We start from the raw sequence: 6,535 nt of genomic DNA on the forward strand, positions 1-6,535 counted from the left end.
ACAGGTGCTGAAGTGGTACAGATGGGAATGCAGGCAGGTGCAAAAATTGGGAAAGGGATGTGTGCATGCCTGTGGGGTATGTAAAGAAAAAGTGGAGGGCATGCAGTATAAGAAAGCACGAGAGAGGGCAGTCAAGCATGTGGGAGTGAGGGGAGTTGGAGGAAGCAAAAGTAGTGGCAAGTCTCTGACTTTACCTTCATACATCCTTGCAACATAAATCAGACATATTTGCAATAACTAGCCTAGATATAAACATGGTTGTAAGCAAATACTCTTCTTGACAGGCATATACTTGTTAATCCCATTAGGTGGAGCCATTAGATAAGTCAATGAAGGAAACCTAATATAGGAAAAAATAGTGATGCATGTTTTCTTTTCAAAGTCTCCTTTCATACCATGTTAATTTTGTTCTCCAGTGAACCCAATTTTAGCCAATTCATTTCTTTTGAATTTGCACAACTAATTTTTCATTAGATTCATTTAAAATTAAAAGTTTGTAAAGGAATGATCACCCTAGAAGCATTAGATATTTCTGGAAAGATTGACAGAAATGGTAGTCACATCTTCTTTTCAAAATCAAATCAGAAGGAAAAAGGAGAGGCCCCTGAGAAAGAAGTATTAAAGTTTCTGTTTTTTAAATTGTACAGTGGAAACATCAAAGTCACATCTCTAATTTATCTTTTAAAGCATAAAATTGGAATTAGGTGCCTAATTTTTTCACTGCTAAGGAAATACAAGACAACTGTTTATCCTGTCATATAATAAGTAACACTGAAGGAACACTCAATCAAATTAGGATATGTTATAATACAACTTAGTTTTTTCTCCATGAACAGTATAGAGAATCCTTTGCCTAAGGCTATGGCTTATAATAATAAAAATAATAGGCAGACTTATGGGCATCTATGGAACCATTGTTTGGAACTAAAATATTCAACTTTTATGTCTCTTTTGGCCTATATAAAAAGCTTGACCATCATCACTATACACCATTAGTACTAAACTGCACTCCATTTCCAGATGTTAGTAAACTTCTCATTATCCTTCACTGTTGTCTGTGCTGATTGGGGGTGGAAGATACAATGCAACATCTGGAAGTCCTCACATTCACTACCCTTGCCCTATGAAAATTCAGTGAGAGGAATGGAGGTACTCTCCTGCAATCCAATATCATGGTGGGATTGACTCCCAAGTAAGATTGCAAATGACAGTCCTTAGGCCTAAGTGAGAGTAGCTTTCCAGATGCTAGTGGACTCCAAGTACCAGAAACCCATGATGAGAAATGCTGGGAAGTTCCTCTGACAAGATCTGGGGATCTCATGTTTTGCACCCTAGTCTAAATATTGTTAGCCAATGAATAGGGGATGGGACTGGGAGGCCCCACCAACTCTCAGTGATACTTTAAATGTTGGCGAAATTAAGTTTTACAAGAGGCTTGGGGTAATCTTAGGACCATTTGCACCAGTATATACCAGTACTAATCGGGAAGACTCTCCAGGGCTATACACAGTATCGCTCCTAAGCGTCCTTTCCAGCCAGCTTCTAATAAGAAACCCTTGTACACGCAAGATCTCCGAGAAATGAAGTGGTCCGCGCAACGACTAGAGCGCAGCTGGCAGAGACACCAGCGCTTGTCCGACAAGACACTCCATGAGGCTCTTTTGAAGTCTTATGGAGTGGCAATAGGTGCAGCAAAGAACTCCTTCTATGCTGCACGTATTGCGTCTGCAGTCACATCCAGCAGAGCTGTTCAGGGTGGTTAGGGAGCTGTCTCAGCTTCCTCCCACTCTGAACCCTATTTTAGAACCAACTAAGGCCTGCTGTGACGATTTTAACAACTTCTTTGCAGATAAAATCTCTCGGATAAGGGCTGATCTCGACACTGGCGCTTCATCAGAAACAAAAGAAGAGGTGTCCAGAGCTTCCGTGGACTCTGTTAAACTGGATCACTTTGAGTTTGTGCATACCGATGAAGTGGACAAGCTTCTTGGAAGTGTTAGGAAGACAACGTGCTCTCTCGATCCCTGCCCTTCTTGGCTGAATGTCCAGGGTGGCGATGCGGTAACATCATTATTGCGGTGCATAATTAACGCATCATTCAGGGAGGGAAAATTTCCATCTAATTTAAAACTAGCGATAGTCAAACCGCTACTTTAAAAACCCTCCCTCAACCCCCTGATAAGGAACAACTATAGGCCGGTCTCATTATTGCCTTTCTTAGGCAAGGTGATCGAGAGAGCAGTTGCCTTCCAGCTCCAATCTGTCTTGGATGAAACCGATTATCTGGACCCATTTCAAACTGGCTTCAGAGCGGGATTTGGAGTTGAGACTGCCATGGTCGCCTTAGTCGATGATCTCTGTCTGGGCATTGACAGGAGAAGTGTGACCTTGTTGGTGCTATTGGACATCTCAGTGGCTTTCAATACCATTGACCACAGTATCCTTCTGGAACGCCTGAGGGAGTTGGGTATTGGGGGCACTGCACTCCAGTGGTTCCGTTCCTACCTCTCGGGCAGATTCCAGATGGTGCAGTTGGGGGACACTTGCTCCTCTAAGAGGGAACTTACATCTGGTATCCCTCGGGGAACTATCTTGTCCGCCACTTTGTTTAACATTTACATGAAACCGCTGGGAGAGATCATCCGGAGACACAGGGCGCGGTGTTATCAGTATGCTGATGACACCCAAATATGCTTCTCTGTCTCTCCGACTGATGCAATGACTAAAGATGGAGTGTCTCCTTTGAACGCCTGCCTGGAGTCGGTAATGGGCTGGATGAGGGAAAACAAACTCAGTCTGAATCCAGAGAAAACGGAAGTGCTTGTGATAGGTTCCCCAGGCCCGGGGAAGGAAGTTTATGCACCGGTCCTGAATGGGGTCACACTTCCCCTGAAGGATGAAGTTCACCGTTTAGGTGTACTTCTGGACTCGTCTCTGCAGTTGACATCTCAAGTAGATGTGACGGTCATAAGTGCTTGCTATCAACTTCGGTTGATATGCCAACTGCGACCATACCTGGGCCAAAGGGACCTTGAAACTGTGGTACACACTCTGGTAACCTCTTGTCTAGATTTCTGTAATGCACTCTACATGGGGCTACCCTTGTACCAAGCCCGGAAGCTTCAGCTAGTACAAAACATGGCAGCCAGTTTGGTCACCGGTGCATCCAGGTTTGACCATATAACACCTATTCTGAAAGATCTGCACTGGCTGCCTATTCACTTCTGAGCACAATACAAGGTGTTGGTTATTACCTATAAAGCCCTATATGGCTTGGGCATGAGTTACCTGAGGGACCGCATCTCCCCATATAATCTACCCCACAACACTCAGGGCGTCAAGGAAGAACTTGTTGGAAATTCCATCTTCCAAACATGTTTCTAGATCCCAGGTGGCCTATTCAGTGGCGGCCCCACAAATTTGGAATGGTCTCCCTGAGGAGCTCCGTCTTGTGACCACCCTGGTAACATTTAAAAAGAGGCTCAAAACCTTCCTTTTCTGTCAAGCTTTCCCCCCTGTAAAATGAAGCTGTGTATTCCCGTTCCCATCGATTCTCTGCCTTACCCTGTTGAATGATTGTGTTCAGATTTTGTATAATTTGTATTAGTGGATTTTATCTATTTTTATGATATGTTTTTAATGGTTTTTATATGGTCTGTAAACCGCTTTGATCTATGGAAAAGCGGTATACAAATCAAATTTATTATTATTATTATTATTATTATTATTATTATTATTATTATTAGGTCTTGGGTGAATTAAAAAGTTTTTATTTGGAAGAATGCAGAGTGCAGTCACATACACAAGATAGCAATCCAAAAAGATACAGAGCTAATGAAATATGAAAAGGAGGTAGCAGAGTTTATAGGGGTTTGCAGTGGGGCTATAATTACCTGTCTGATGAGAGGAACGTGGAAAAGCTGGAGTGGCTCAGACTGGTAGGTCTGAGGGTGACACAGAACATACATAGAGTGTGGGGGTATATGGCAGATGTGTATGCAGAGGTTAGGTTTTAAAACCATATTTATATCTTTAAAATAGCCTCAAGAGATGTATTATCTGGCCAGGTAACAAAGGGTGAATGACTTGTCCCAGGACTTGACAGTGGGATTCTGGACTGGTTGATGGCTTTAATTTTAGTGTAACAAAAATAGTGATTGGATCAGGATATTCCTGAGACATGTGGATGGAAAGGTTTGGCTTGGGGCACAACAGCAGGTGGACAGACAGGTTGGTTTATTGCTTTGGGTGCAAAGAGATCCTTTGTCTCAAGTTTTGAGAGGAAATGCAGATTACTTGGGGAAAGGAAGGAGCACTTCAGATTTGATGTTCACATACCTCAGGAAAATTGTTTTTTGTTTTCCCTGGGAACCCAACCTAGAGCTTTATCACACTAGCGAGATCTCGCGAGAAAGCAGGAGTTAAACGTGATTGAAATTAAATTCAAATTTAAATAGAACTTACAAATTCGGGAAGTTTATCACACTGAATTGATGCTAAAACAAAATAATGCGAAGGTAATCCAAATGCAAAGTGGAAAAAAACAGTAGCTTTTTTAATTCGGCTTGTTCCAAATTTAAAAAGCTGCAGGTTTTCTCCACTTTGCATTCGGATTAATTTTGCATTATTTCATGTTAACTGCAACATTGTGTGATAAACTTTGGGCATTTCTGGGTTACCTTCGCGTTATATCACATTTAACTCCCGTTTTCCAGCAGGATCTCACTAGTGTGATAAACTCCCTAGTGTTCCTGAAAGGTCATTGATTTCTCAAAAACATGCTATCTCCAGGTAGGAGATACGAAAATATGAGGTCCCCAAAATACAGCATAGGGTATGCAGGGGGTGTTACTCTATGCTGTATTTTTGGGTCCCCATATTTTTAGGATTGCTAGTCCTAACTAGAGTACACCTATCTACATGTATGTTTATTTACCACTCAGGGATTCTACTTTAATTTACTACTGGAGCACACTAGTGGGAAGGAGTGGCCTGAGGCTGCCTGGCCACAGGTGGATTGTGTCTGTGGCACCCGCATGGCCCACTCCAAATTGGACTGCGGGTGCTGGCCCTAACTTTCACCACAAGGAGCTGGATTACCCCAAATCCTTTTTGCTCCAGTCTAAAGGACCAGAGCGTGGCCTTGGTGTGGCTTCCAGACACGCTGGAGGCATGTGTTGTATAAATGGTGTGTGTCCAATGTGGCCAGAAGCTGCCTTTTTATTTATTTATTATTATTTTTTTTGGCCCATGTATTTCAGGCCATAAACTAGCAATTAGATTTAGGGTTTAGATATCTAACATTTGTACTCATACTTTGGATTTCCCATTGTGAATCTCTGAGACTGAAAAAGTGTGATTCACCCAAGGTTACCCATTTGGTTTCCATGACCGCGTGAGGAATTGAACCTTCATTTCCAGAGTCCTGGTCCTAAGACCAAACTGCTATACCATGCTGGTGCTGTAGTACTTTACCAAACTACAGCTCCCAAGGTTCCATAGGATGCTTTGCATAGGATTCCATAGAAATTCCACAGGAATCCATAGGAAGATTGTGTTCAGAGTAGGTGTTTCAATAGCACAATTAGAATTTTGTTTGGAAAGGCAGAATTCCTGAGTATTGAGCCAGGGCAGTTAAAGTGGTCTCATGTGAATTATTTCTGCAGTGTATTTGGACCCTTTTAAACTTTTTGATTTAACATTTTCAGGGCCATATGTCTTTATTCTCTCTTCCTCAGGAATAGAACTCTTACTGGATTCTTTAAAAGTTCATCTACACTGTAAAAATAATGCAGTTTGACACCACTTTAACCACCATGGCTCCATCCTACAGAATCCTTGGACTGTGAGGCACCTTTACTTTTTGGCAGAGAAGGCTAAAGACTGTGTAAAACTACAAATCCCATAGGATGTAGCTACAGCACTTAAAGTGGTGACAAACTACATTATTTCTACATAAATGCACTCTAAGTTTAATACAGATTGCTTTGCAAACTAAATAACTTGAAAGGCAGTTGAGAAATGAAAGCTACCTAAATATACAAGGCTAGCTACACAAATCTTTTAAGTCCTGGTCAAAAGTAGTAGGAATCATAATTTAATTTCTTCTGAAAAATATAGCAGCTTATGTAGCTGAGCAAATAAATTATTAAAAGATAATCAGGGTAATTTTGTTGAACTGTTACATATCTTACAACGTTTCTCCTGAAACCAGGATACATGTATCCAAGTACAGTCAAGAAGGCAAATGTTGTTGTTGTGTGCCATCAAGTCATTTCTGACTTATGATGACTCAGTCTAAGGTCCTACCACAGAATTTGTTCAGGGGAAGTTTGCCATTGTCTTTCCCTGAGGCTGAGGCATACGACTTGCCCAAGGTCTCCAGAATCATTGGCCAACACTGCCACACTGGAAATTTTATTAATAAGGAAAAGCACAAAAGCTTGGAGAAATTGCAGGAATGTAATTTTGCCTGCATCTGTGATAAAAAGCAATATCCCATCTTCTCCTCTCTTCTCCCTCTGAGTTAACTGAG

This window comes from Sceloporus undulatus, chromosome 3, assembly GCF_019175285.1.
Source record: "Sceloporus undulatus isolate JIND9_A2432 ecotype Alabama chromosome 3, SceUnd_v1.1, whole genome shotgun sequence".
Taxonomy (NCBI): Eukaryota; Metazoa; Chordata; class Lepidosauria; order Squamata; family Phrynosomatidae; genus Sceloporus; species Sceloporus undulatus.